Source organism: Dryobates pubescens, chromosome 31 (genome assembly GCF_014839835.1).
Source record: "Dryobates pubescens isolate bDryPub1 chromosome 31, bDryPub1.pri, whole genome shotgun sequence".
NCBI classification, from domain to species: Eukaryota; Metazoa; Chordata; class Aves; order Piciformes; family Picidae; genus Dryobates; species Dryobates pubescens.
Window position 1 is genome coordinate 3540084 of NC_071642.1, and position 14081 is coordinate 3554164.

Sequence of the window (14081 nt, forward strand, 5' to 3'; positions counted from 1 at the left end):
ACCCCACAGCTTTGCTCCTGCTTTGGGTTTCTCTGGCTGCTGGTTCACTGTGTGCTACATAGACTGTGTCACCTCCCTGAGTGGCACCTGGAGAGCTGCTGCTGCATGACCCTGTGCTATCAGCACTGCCTTGGGCCCTCCCAAAAGAGGGAGTCGTCCTCCACCTCTTCTCATCCAAACTAGATGTCCTTGATGAAGCCTCAGAAGATGTTGACCTCTTTCTCACACCTTCATTCTCTTCTTTGCTTCTGCCATCCAGCTTCCTACAGTGCCAGTAGTAAGCATGGCCAGCCCCACACATCCACAGAAGAGAACTTTCCTTCCTGGGGTGACCTGTGTCCTGCACCCCTTCAAAGGCTGGGAACTGGCTGCATATGGCCCCATGAGTGTGTGCCCAGGTCACCAGTTTGGAGAGGTCCACGTGGAGTGAGCTGGCATCACAGCAGCTTCTGTCTCCAGCACTCTTCTTCTGTTAAAACATGTTGGAGGTAAGGGAAAGAGGAGGTGCCCAAACCAGCAGGCCTGGGGGCTGGGGCTGGCCCCACCTCAGGAGAGGAATAATTGATTTTTGAAAGGAATCACTGGAGGAATCACTTAGCTACAGTTTGTTCATTCTTTAAAGAAGGCTCCAGGGAGACCTCAGAGCAGCTTTCCAGGACCTGAAAGGGCTCCAGGAGAGCTGGGGAGGGACTTGTGACAAGGTCTGGGAGTGACAGGACAAGGGGCAATGGCTTGAAGCTGGGAGAGGGGAGATTGAGACTGGAGATGAGGAAGAAATTGTTGAGAGTGAAGGTGGGGAGAGGCTGGAACAGGTTGTCCAGGGAGGTTGTTGCTGCCCCCTCCCTGGAGGTGTTCAAGGCCAGGCTGGATGAGGCCTTGAGCAGCCTGGGCTGGTGGGAGGTGTCCCTGCCCATGACAGGGTGATCTACAAGCCATTATCAGAATTCCCTCTCCAGCTCTCCTGGAGCCTCCTCAGGTACTGGAAGGCTGCTCTAAGGTCTCCCTGGAGCCTTCTCTTCTCCAGGCTGCACAGCCCCAACTCAGCCTGTCCCCACAGGGGAGGCTCTCCATCCCTCTGATCATCTCCATGGCCTCCTCTGAACCTGCTGCAACATTTCCACATCCTTCTTCAGCTGGGGGCCCCTCTATGCTAGAAAAGAACACTCACCATGCTGGTGGGTCCTGTCTCACTGAGCCTCAGGTAGAGATCAGTAAATGAGTGAATATCCTTTCTCTCTCTCTCTCTCTCAGAACCTGAAATAATCATCAGACACCTGTGGGTCTAGCTGCACCTGTGTGGTATAAGAACAAACACCACCTGGCTAGCAGAATGCAGCTGAACTTCTCAATGCCCAGTCCACAACCAATGCTCCTGCAGAACATGGGTCCTCATTAAGGTGAGCTCCACTGAGCTATAAATAGAAAGCTTGACTTGGGTAAATATTTGCAGGCTGAGCCTCTCCAGTGTACCCTGCAGAAGCTGAACCAAACATAAATACTGCAAGCAGCATTTCAAAAGCAGACTCTGAGGAGTTCCTCTCAGCACTGGCTGTGGTTAAGCAACCTTTCCTCCTCCAAGCAGAGCCAACTGCAGACACACAAGTGCCAGCAGCAGTGGTGGTGCTAGCTCCCATCCTGATGTTATCTGACTTTGCAAACAGTGAAAAGAGGAAGTTTCTCAACTGAAGACTTCTTTGTGCATGCAGAGAATCACAGGACACATCAGGTTGGGAGGGACCCTCAAAGGCCATTTTGTCCAACATCCCTGCAGTGGGAAGGGACATCTCCAACTAGCTCAGGTTGCTCAGAGCCCATCAAGATTGTTGAATGTCTCCAGGGATGGAGCCTCAACCACATCTCTGGACAACCTGTTCCAGTGTCTCCCCACTCTCACTGTGCAGAGCTTCTGATGTCCAACCTAACTCTGCCCTGCTCCAGTTTCAAACCAGTGCCCCTTGGCCTATCCCCACAGGCCCTTCTGAACACTCCCTCCCCAGCCTGCCTGGAGGTCCCTTTCAGATTTTGAAATGCAGCTCCAAGGTCTCCCCAGAGCCTTCTCTTCCCCAGGCTAAACAGCCCCAGCTCTCAGCCTGTCCTTAGAGAGGTGCTCCAGGCCTCTGATCATCTTTGTGGCCTCCTCTGGATCCACCTACTAGAGAGAGGTCTGAACTTGTCCTGTTTAGAGACATTCTGTGTAGCAGTCTGGAAAGTGAGGCTCATTTCTGTGTAACTGGTTAGAGACCAGGTGGTCACACACAGGGCAAGAGGGCTGGGCAGCCCCACAGTGCTGCCACCACCAGCAGGCAGAGGTCATGAAGGCAGCTTTGCTCCACTGCCTGAGTGAGGCACAGTGGTGAGTACAGTGACAAACACCCCAGCAAGTGAGGGGCCAAAGCCTGGCCCCAAGAGGTAAGGAAACACAGGTGATGTGTACACCTCAGGAGGTGGAGCAGGGAATGAGATGTCCCCTTCAGAGAGAGAAGCAGAGCTCAAACCTCTCACAGCACATCCTCTGTACCTCCCTGTGGGGAGCAAGCAGCAGAACTGCTCCTGCTGGGGGGGAACTGCAGCCCAGCAGCAGGCTCTGGAGGGCTCCTCAGGCTGGTGCCAGTCCTTGTGTTCCTTCCTGTGGCTGTCTGGTGCTGGTTGGGGTAATTTCAGCCTGGCAGGCTGTGCTGTCTGCATGTGCTAGGTGGTGAAAGGTGCAAATGAGGGGTCTGAGACAATCTGTGACTGGAATCTGCTGCTTTGAACAGCCCCCACACCGACCTCCCCTGCTTGAAGCAGCAAATGCAGTCTGAGCTCCTGCCCTCTGCTAATCTCAGCACCGTGTGGGACCTGCTGTCACTGTGAGCTGACTCCTAATGAATCATGGGGTGGAAGTCACCTCAGATGGCCATTCCAGCTGCCCTCATTCCTCCTGGAAAAATGAGCTCTGCCCAGACCTCTCCTTTGCCTACCCTGCCTTCCAGCCCTCCCCAGAAGGAGGAATTCACAGCCTGCTCCTGAGCCCTGCTGGGCCTCAGAAAGCCATCTTACAGGAGAACTGCAGCCCAAGAGAGTTTGTATCTTCAGGTCCAACCTGTGGGATTCCTCCCTGGAGGGCTGGGCTGCCTGGCCAAACTAAAAGGAGCTTTGCTGGCAATAGTTTGGGGCTGGCAGTGAAGTGTGGGAAAAGGTAAGAGCAACGGAAGCCCTGCATGGTCATGAGGCCATGAGAGGACTGGCTTGGCAGATGAAGATCTTGATTTCCATCACAGGCCTCTTTACATGGAATGCTTTTATCTCTCCTTATCTCCAAGCACATGTCTTCCTTTTCCTGATTTCTTTGGAAAAAAAGAAAGAAAAGAAAAAGAAAAAAAAAACCCCAAACAACAAATAAAAAAAGGCCTTTCCCCCTCCCCCCCCCTTGCTCTTTGGTTCCAAATCAATGCTGTGGCAATCAGCTAAGGCTGCTCCTCCATCCCACTCCTGCCCTTCCAGTCACATCAGCTGAGAGCTCCTCCAAAGAAACTGGCAAATGGAGTGAGTCTGAATTCACAGCTCCAGCTGAGGGGAGCAAAATGCAGTCTGGGTTTGCCCACAAGTGAAGTGACCTCACTCCTCAGCTCTCCTCCAGCAGTAAAAAGAAAACCACCACAGCTTTTTCCCTGGAGGGCTGGGGGCTGAGTTTTGTGGGGACAGGGCTGGGAGTGATGCAGAAGTTTCATTCTCTTTCCAGGAGAGGCTCCCATCTGATCATGGACACTGTGTGCAGGCTCCACACACCTTTGTGCAGAAAGCCCAGGACATCCCAGAGCTGGACAGTAAGGGTTTGGGTTTTTTTTTCAGCCCACAGGGTAGTTAGTGCACTCATACAACCTATAGGTCAGTGAATTCATGCTCAGCAGAGGTGGGGGGGAAAGCTATATGTAAAACAAATTTGTCCTGGGCAGTGGGGAGGTCATCCCTTGAATGTTGGTTCAGTTTGGGGCCCCTCACTACAAGGAGGACATTGAGGTGCTGGAGTGTGTCCAGAGAAGGACACCCAAGCCTTGAACACAACTCTTGTGAGGAACAGCTGAGGGAACTGGGGTTGTTCAGTCTGGAGAAGCAGAGGCTGAGACCTCACTGGCCTCTGCAACTCCTTCAAAGGAAGCTGGAGTGAGGTGGGGGTCAGAATCTTCTCACATGCAACAAGGGACAGGACAAGAGGAAATGGCCTCAGGTTGTGCCAGGGGAGGATCAGGCTGGAGATTAGGACAAATTTCTTCCCAGAAAGAGTTCTCAGGTGCTGGAACAGGCTGCCCAGGGAGGTGGTGGAGTCACCATCCCCAGAGGGGTTTAAAAGCCTCGTGGATGTGGTGCTGAGGGACATGGCTTAGTGGCTTAGCAGCAGTGGTGGGATTGTGAGCTCTGGGTGTGTGACTGGACTTGATCTCAAAGGTCTCTTCTAACCCCAGCAGTTCCATGGTTCTATGATTTGGCTCTCTCAGCTATCTGGGCTGCTCAGTGAGCTCAGGCTGTCAGGGCTCTCTGTGCTTATTTTATAACCTGTGCTCAGGAAAATGTGGCCAAGTGATTTCAGAGCAGTCTGCAGTGTTTCAGTGGAGCTCCCACAGCTCCAGGCTGGCTGAAAGCACTCAAAGGCTTGCTCTGTGTTGAAGACTTTGCCATGTCTAGGTTGAGCCCTTGAGGAGGAACAAACACACTCAAGCACCTTCTGGAAGTGATTCTCTTGCAAGGTCTGTCCAAGAATCACAGAATTGTTAGGGTTGGAAGGGACCCCAAGGATCAGCCAGCTCCAACCCCCCTGCCATGGGCAGGGACACCTCACACCACAGCAGGTTGCTCACAGCCACATCCAGCCTGGCTGCAAAAACCTCCAGGGATGAGGCTTCCACCACCCCCCTGGGCAACCTGTGCCAGGCTCTCACCACCCTCAGGGGGAACAACTTCTTCCTAACATCCAATCTGAATCTCTCCACTTCTAGTCTTTGCTCCATCCCCCCCAGTCCTATCCCTCCCTGACACCCTCAAAAGTCCCTCCCCAGCTTTCCTGTAGCCCCCTTCAGGTCGTGGAAGGCCACAATTAGGTCTCCTCAGAGCCTTCTCTTCTCCAGACTGCACAACCCCAACTCCTTCAGTCTGTCCTCATAGCAGAGCAGCTCCAGCCCTCTGCTCATCCTTGCGGCCCTTCTCTGGACACCTTCCAGTACCTCCAGATCCTTCCTGTCACAGAGGCTCCAGAACTGGATGCAGTGCTCCAGGTGAGGTCTCAGCAGAGCAGAGCAGGAGAATCGCCTCCCTGGCCCTGCTGGCTGTGCTTCTCTTGAATCACCCAAGAATGCAAACACCTGAGTCCTCCCCTTATGCCTTCAGCAGACTCTGTGCAGCCTTATGGCATCTTCTGGTGTGCTGGCAGTGCTGTGCCAGCCTCTGTGACACACACACACACACACAGAGCCCTGTGCAAGCAGGATAACCAAATAAAGCAACCAATTGTGCAGGCCCTGGAAGCCCTGTGACCGCTGTGTTCCTGTCCCTCCACCCTGCTGCAGCCCTGGCCCTGCTCCTCTTGCAGTGTTTATGCCACAGATTAGCAACCTGAGGCACGCACAAAGCAAGTCAACAGGAGAGCTTTGGCTTTATGAGCTCCAGATAAGACAGTGCAGGAAATGGGAACAATCCCGGGAGGAAAACAACAGGATACAGAACAGCAGTTCAACAACTTGACTCCAGCCCCTTCCCGTGGCACGGGCTGCGTGCTGCTGCTCCCTGCAGAACCACTTACTGGAGGGGGGAAGGGGTGGGGAGGGGGGCACGGGACAGCTGTGAAATCCCTGATGGGGAGGGGGTTGAATTGCCAGGGAGTGGCCAGGACACAGGAGGACACTGGTGGGGATGTGGTGTCCGGGCTGGAGCTGTGCTGAAACGCATCTGGCTGCAAGACAGCAGCTGGGAGCGGAGCAGAGGTAGCTTGTGGCTGCCAAAAAACCCTTGAGCTTGTCCCACCACCTCTCAGCAAGGGCCTTTGGGGTGGATTAATCATTTCCCAGCACATGGTTTTGCCTGTTCACTGCAATGTTTGTTTCCCTCCTCCCCCTCCCCTGTACGAGAGCCTTCTCAGCGCCTCTTCAGCTCTTTTCCTGCCTCCCCACCTCCTTCCACCAGCACCTCCTGCCTGACTCAGAGCAATAGGATTCCCAGGATGTGCTCTCTGCTTGCTGCAGGGCAGCATGCCTCCATTTTGAGAGATGCTCCCAGCAAACATCAGGATAGCTAATGGAGGGCAGGGTCTGGTTGCCTGCACCAGTGCCGAGGGGGAGAAGAGAGGCTGCTGTTAAACATTAGCCTACAGCACCACATTCCTGAAACAAGAGCCCTGTTGTTCCCAGGGCTGGACACAGAGTCTCTTCCAGGGCTCCTGATGATCTCTTGAGGGTCTGTGTTACGGAGCTGCTGTCCTTGTAACCTAACTGGGAGCTCTAAAGCAAGTCTTGAAAGAGCTGATCAAAGCCACAGCCAGCTGGCAGAGGGCTGCCTGGGCCAACAAACAGCAATCAACCACCCAGCCCAGCTGGGGAAAGGGAAAGAAAACAAACCCCAAACCAACTCACTTGAAACCATCCCCTTCTATAAATAGAACCCAATATTTTATTGCCTTTGGAAGAAGTGGGAAAGCTCAAACTAGGGAAGGGCAAATGTGTCACTTGGGCAGCCAAGGGGACAGTGGTGGTGCAAAGGGTGTTAGCTGCCCTGTGAAAGCTGCTGGTGGGCAGCAGCTTCAAAGCTGGGCTCAGTGCTGCTGGGGAGGGAGGCCATTACTCCTCTATTTCATACACAGGCTGCTGTGCCTTTTGTTGTTGTTGTTGTTGTTGGGATGAGTATGGAAAGGTATCAGCACAGAACCGACTGTGGGAACTTAACTTTGTTCCCAGCAGCCATTTGTATTCAAATGATCTTTCCCTTAATTACTGGAAGAAAAGGTCTGTTGGCAAGAAGGCACTTGCAGGAGCACTGGCTGCTCTGGAATTGCTGCTCTGGCTCCTCGTGGCATTCCTCAGAAGGCACCAGGCCCCACCAGCCGTGGGGTAACCTCACCCCCCAAACCCTCCACCGCCTACAAACCCCACTTGGCAGTCCTCACAGCTCCGCGCAGTGTGCAGCAGCCGCCGAAAAACCGAGGACTCTTGGGCTGCTTCTCTTCCCACCCCGGCAGAGGGTGCTCGGCCGCCGGCCACGGGCCCGGCAGGGGGGGGGAGCCGCAGCCGCTCCCCAGCCGCGCTGCCGGCCGCGGGGGTGGCTAACGGCGCTCTTAATGCGGGGTCAAGGTCCTCCCACGGTTATGCTGAGGGTGGAGGCACCACCCCGCTGCAGCTTCCTCATTCCTGCCGCGGGACCTTTGCACCTGGAGCTCCGCAGAAGCAGAGCCGGGCTGGCAGTGGGGATTCACCGAGCTGCCAACCCGCCAGGACCTCAGGAGGTGGCAGCGCTGCCGCCGCTCGCAGCCCCGGGAGCTGGCTGCGGGCTGTTCCCCTGGCCTCAGCTCTTCCCCTGGCCTCAGCTCTTCCCCTGGCCTCAGCTCTTCCCGTTTCCCTTCTGCTGCTGGATCTTTCCTAGTTTGTTGGGGTTTTTTTTTTAATCAAAGAGCAGAAATTAACAACCCTTTGGGGACTTTGCTAAGGGGAAGTTGCAAATCCTGCTTGTTTCTTGTCCAAGTGTTTGTTGCAGTTTCTAAGCAGCCTGTTAGAGTTGAACTCAAACCCTAACGTGGCACACAACATCTCTCCTGCCACCAGAGAAGCAGGGAGTTGTTTGGGATGGAAAAGACCTCCCAGATCATTGAGTCCAACCAGCAACTTAACCCCACCATGGCCACCAAACCATGGCCCCCAGTGCCATGGCCACACATTTCTTGAACCCCTCCAGGCATGGGGACTCCACCACCTCCCTGGGCAGCCTGTGCCAAGCCCCTGACCACTCTGGCAGCAAACAAAGTTTTCCCAATCTCCAACCTAAGCCTCCCCTGGCACAATTTCAGGCCAGTTCCTCTCCTTTTATCACCTGATCCTAGGGAGAAGAGGCCAACCCACAGCTCACTGCAGCCTGCTTTCAGGGAGTTGTAGAGGGCAAGGTGGTCTCCCCTCAGCCTCTTCTCCAGGCTGAACACTCCCAGCTCCCTCAGCTGCTCCTCCCCAGCCCTGTTCTCCAGACCTTTCCCCAGCCTGGTTGCCCTTCTTTGGACACACTCCAGCAGACCTAACCATTACCTACCTAACCATTACCTACCTAACCTAGTCTAACCTAACTATCATCTACCTAACCTAACCTATCGCCTATCTAACCTAACCTATTGCCTACCTATCCTAACCTAACCTAACCATCACTAACCTAACCTAACCTATCACCTATCTAACCTAACCTATTGCCATCCTATCCTATCCTATCCTATCCTATCCTATCCTATCCTATCCTATCCTATCCTATCCTATCCTATCCTATCCTATCCTATCCTATCCTATCCTATCCTAACCTAACCTATCACCTATCTAACCAAACCTATCATCTATCTAACCTAACCTATTGCCTACCTAACCTAACCTAACCTAACCTATCACCTATCTAACCTAACCTATTGCCATCCTATCCTATCCTATCCTATCCTATCCTATCCTATCCTATCCTATCCTAACCTAACCTATCACCTATCTAACCAAACCTATCACCTATCCAACCTAATCTAACCCAACCTATCACCTGCCTAACCTAACCAGTGCTGTAAGCTGGGTGATCCCTCACCCAACCCTTCCACCCCTGAGCTGCAAGCTCATGGCCCAGCAGCCCTTCCTGTCTGGTTTGCCCCATCCCTGGGGGCTGTTCAGAAGCTGCAGAGATGTGGTGCTGAGGGCCATGGTTGAGCCCCAGCCCTGGTAGAGCTAGAGAATGGTTGGACTGGATGCCCTTCAAGGTCTTTCCTTCCTCTGCCTGCACACTGGAGGTGAGCTGCTACTCCAGAGCACCTCTGGCTGAAGTGTGGTAGAAATCTTGTGATGAAATAGTGTTTGTGGGCAATGTGTGACTTGTAATTAAAGCCTAATTGTTCACAATGAGATGTAGTAACCTGCTTTGGTTTATTTAACAGCCCAGAATAATTTTTATGAGCAATACTCCAGCTCATGCCCAGGCTTGAGATTTCACCTTTCAGAGGCTCTGGAAATCAGTGGTGACTCAGCCTGGGGGGGGGGGTGGGGGTGGTGCAGGAGGCAGTTGTGGCAGCAGCAGGCAAAGAGTGAGCTCTCCATGCACAGCTCAGGTGTTTGGGGAGAGGTTTGCTGAGGATGTGAAAAGGGCTACAGAGATGCTGAGGGGACTGGAACATCTCTGATGAGGAAAGACTGAGAGAATTTGGGGAGGGTTGGTATGGAAAAGAGGAGACTGAGAGGGGGATCTCATCAATGCTGATCAATACTTCAAGGAAGGGTGTCAAGAGGATGGGGCCAGGCTCCGTTCAGTGGTGGCCAGAGACAGAACCCAGGGGTAATGGGGCACAAAGTGGAACACAAACAGCTCCATCTAAGCACAAAGAGGAACTTCTGTAATTGAAAGGTGACAGAGCACTGGAACAGGCTGCCCAGAGAGCTGGTGGAGTCTCTGGAGCCATGCAAAGCCTGCCTGGATCTGTTCCTGTGTGACCCCTGTCTTGGCAGGGGGTTGGCCTCAAAGATCTTGAGAGGTCCCTTCCAACTCCTACCATTCTGATTCTGCAACAGGAGATGGCTCCTCAAGGCAGAAGAAATATCTCTGCTGGCAACCAGGGAACTTCAAGAGGGCAGCTTCCCTTTTACAGCCTCCACTGGGGTCCTAGGCAGAAGCAGATGCCCACAGCTGGCACAGGCAGAGCACTGGGAAACCCAGGGTGCAGTGCCCAGAAGAAGGAAGGTGCTTGTCCCTCCCAACACACCTCACCAAACAGCAGCCAAGGGGCTTTGGCCCAGGCAATTCATTAGCTCATGCTGTCTGGCTGTGCTGACACCAGGAGCCTTGTGGGCTCCCCACCTCTGCAGCCTTTGCTCTAACTTTCTCTGACTGTGCTTGTTTTGAAGTGCCATCCTCTCCCTTACCTCCTCCAGGGCCACGCAGGATGCTTTGGGAATCCTCCCACGGAGCACAGCTGCCTGCACAAGGACAGGAATCTCAACAGCACTGGGAGGACTCAGAAGCCTGGAAAAGGAGGGAGAGAGGTTTCAGCTCTTTAGAAGTATTCTTAAAGCAACCTGAAGATCCCTTGTGTGGGATGGAAGGAAAAGGCTCTGCCCTGTGAGTTGAGCCTGCAACCCAGTGTTTACAGGTTCCGAATGGCAGGAGCTGGGATTGGCAGGAGCTGGAAAGGCACCAGGAAGAGGCAGTGACTCCCAGTTTCTCTCCCCCACTTCCTGAGTGCTGCATTCAGAGGGAACTGAGAGCCTCACAGATGAACACCACCACAGATGGATGGCATCTTGCCTCTTGGAGAGCAGCAAACCCCAGCACTGGCACACCTAGCTGCTAATTTGGAGGAGAAAAACACACTCTGGCATAGTCCTCAGGAGAGGTTGCCAGCCCTTGTCCTACAGCAGTGATAACAAACTTCCCAGAGTGGGAGCAGAGCACATGGTGAAACCCACTCTGCAGATTCAAGCACAACTCAAGCCAAGGGTTGGCTCAGATCTGGAGTTTTCAGCTGGAACTGCCCTGAGTGCACAAAAGGCACCGCTGAAAATACCTTTTGGACACTTTCTCCATGCCTGCACCATCTGCCTCTCACTGGAGCTCCCAGCAGAGGCTCTCAGATGACTGAGGGATCAGTGAACCTCTCCTGGGTTGGTGGCTCCTGGAGGCTGAGGGAACCTCAGCACCTGGCCATGGCTGAGCTGTTGGGAGGGTGGCCCCAGCTGCTGGAGGACATCTCACAGCCCTGGAGCTCTGTTTACAGAAAATCCACTTTGTTCCTCTGGTGACCATGTGTGTACTGAGGTCCTCAGGACAAAAGTGAAGAGGAAGGCTTTTGCTAGCTGACTTCTAGCTGCCTCAGGAGTCAGCTCCCAGGATGAAGTATTTGCCCAATAAATGAAGGATCAGTTACATATATATATATATTTTAAGCCCTGACCTTAAAGCAAGAAAATGGAGCTGAAGATGTCCCTCTGAATTAAACTGAGCCCTGTGGGAAGCCTGTTGGAGTACCTGAAAAATCACCCTGTGGGTGTAGGGAGTCCAGCAGCAGCAGAGCTCAGCAGCTGGGGAGTGCCTCTGCCTCTTTCCAGGCTCAGTCCTCAGAGGAGTCCCTTTTGAGCATTGTTGGTGCCGTGTTCCCACCACAGACACGTGAGTTCAGTGTTTGGAGAGCGCTGGGGGGCAGTGCAGAAACCCAGCAGCCCTGCAGACAGGAGCCAGGGGAGGCTCCGCGTTCAGGCTGACACGAAGCAGCCTCGCAGGCTGCGCTCTGTCATCGCCCTCTGCATTCCCTGCCCCAGTATCTGAGCATCTGACCAAATGAAATATTAAACCTCCCAAGGAGATTGGGTTTCTTTTGTCCCTCTGGCAACTGAGTTCTCGAGTTGCTCTCAGCTCCCCCTGACTTCATGTTTTGCAGGTTCACATCTTAATGTTCTTTTAATGCTGAATTTAATACCCTGGAGCTCTCCTCTCCAGGCTGAACAGCCCAAACTCTCAGCCTGTCCCCACAGGGAAGGTGCTCCAGCCCCTCTGATCATCTTCTGGCCCCCTCTGGACCCACTCCTACAGTGCAATGTCCTTCTGGGTGCATCAGAACTGGGTGCAGTTCAGGTGACATTTCTTCACACAGAATGATAGAATCACTGAATTCTTTGGGTTGGAAAAGACCTCTGAGATCACTGAGTCCAACTGTCAACACCACCATGGTCACTAAACCATGGACCCAAGTGCCATGGCCACCCATTTCTTGAATGCCTCCAGGCATGGGGACTCCACCACCTCCCTAGGCAGCCTGTGCCAGTCCCTGACCACTCCTGCAGCAAAGGCATTGTTCCTCATCTCCACCTTAACCCTCCCCTGGCACAGTTTCAGGCCGCTTCCTCTCCTTCTATCACCTGATCCTTGGGAAAAGAGACCAACCCCCACCTCCTTACAGGGAGCTGTAGAGAGCAATGAGGTCTCCTCTTCTCCAGACTAAACACCCCCAGTTCCTTTTGCTGCTCCTCACCAGTCCTGCTCTCCAGACCCTTCACCAGCTGACAGAGTCTTCCCACCACAGCAGCAGAAGCCCCTAGATTTCTGGAGCAAGGCTTCCTTGCATGTCTCCCACTGCAGACCATCCTTCAGGAACATATGGGCCAGCAAACTGGGGGCTGTCTGCTGCACAATTACAGCACTGACAAACCCATTGAAGCTCAGCAGCTGCCACTGGGGAGATTTTCATTCATTCCCAGCATTGCCTTTTAAAGTTAAGTGGGCACTGGAACAAACACATCTTTGAGCCGAGTAGGAAATCGTTTGGAGCTTTGTGTTTAATAGAGCTGAAGCCCTGGGAAAATGATGTCTTTATTGGGCTGGGTGACAGTGTGGGGCCGATGGCAGGCACACAGTGCTCTGCTGTGTCCATCCTCTGACATCTGGAGATGGATTTGGACCATATCTGGTCTTGGACCAATGTGGAAACAAGGAGCTGAGCTCAGCTGCGCTGCTGGAGCGCCTGCAGACGGCGTGGGTGAGATCAGAAGGGGGAAAGGGGAAGAAGCAGCAGCACTGCCAGCCCCAAACCAGAGCTGGTGCACCTCTGCAGCCCTGTCCTTGGGTACCTCGTGCTACTTTGGGGTCACCTATTCCTCCTTTATCACCAGGGGAATAGTGGCACTGGTCAGGGTGTCACATAGGAACATACACAGCTGACAGTGACCAACTCCCACCTCACTCCAACCTCCTCTCGGGGAGCAATGAGGTCTCCCCTCAGCTTCCTCTTCTCCAGACTAAGCAAGTTCCCTCAGCTGCTCCTCCCCAGCCCTCTTCTCCAGACTCTTCACCAGCTTCATTGCCCTTCTCTGGGCACCCTGAAGCCCCTCAGTGTCCTTCTTGCTGAACCCCAGATTCAAGGTGTGGCCTCACCAGTGCCCAGCACAAGAGCACAATCCCTGCTAACTCCTCCTGGCCACTCCATCACTGATCCAGGCCAGGGTGCTGGTGACCCTCTTGGCTACTTGAGTACACAGCACAGGAATGCTGCTGGAATTTCTCCCAGAGCATTCCTTGATGGAATTCATGGCAAATCCTTTCAAAAGGGCCAGGTGAAGAACCCCCTGAGGGCAGGTGCTGGGGTGTGCCATTACAGCCTGACTCCTGCTCTGAACAAAGGCCTGGTGAGGAGGAGGTGGTGGCTGCAGGTTCCTGTGCAAGGTGTTTCTCCTGTGGTGTGTCAGTTGTGATGATGCTGTAGGAGCTAACCACCACAAGGCCTAACTGTAATTGCTCTCCTCTTCTTGAACATGGCAGTATCTGCTCAGGGCCAAGCACAGCCCCAGCCATGTCATGAGGATGTTGTTAAAGGACACCAGCCCTGTGCTGTGTGCACAGCAGGGTGAAGCAGGAAATGACTGACATCTCACACTGAGGCAAAAGTAATTCTATCTTTGCAGACTTTGCCCCAGCAAGCTAAGGAAGCTGCAAGAGCCATAAAATATTCAGTATTGATTCATGGAAAGTAGTCACTAAGAATCCCTCATTCATTCCCTTGCAGGAATTCACTGCCTTTGCTTTGGCCATGCAGGGAAGGGAGCTGAGCTCTCCTCCTACATGGACAGCCCTGGGGCTGTCTCCTAAACCATCCCCTTGCTGGTGTTCAAAAGTGTTCCCCTGGATCCCTCCAACACTGCTGACTGCCTCGCTTCTTAGCAGGCTGCTCTAGGAGCGCAGGAGGCTTCCCAAGCAAAGCTCTTGATCTCAGCCGCCCGTGGAGACATTGTAAACATTATCAATCTAAATATTACTCTTACACTGCAAACGGTTGTAGCAGCTGAGAAAGGGAAGCTGGCTTGCCAGCAGCAAACCCGAGGTGCCCACAGCGAGATCGCAGGGGACGTTCTGGG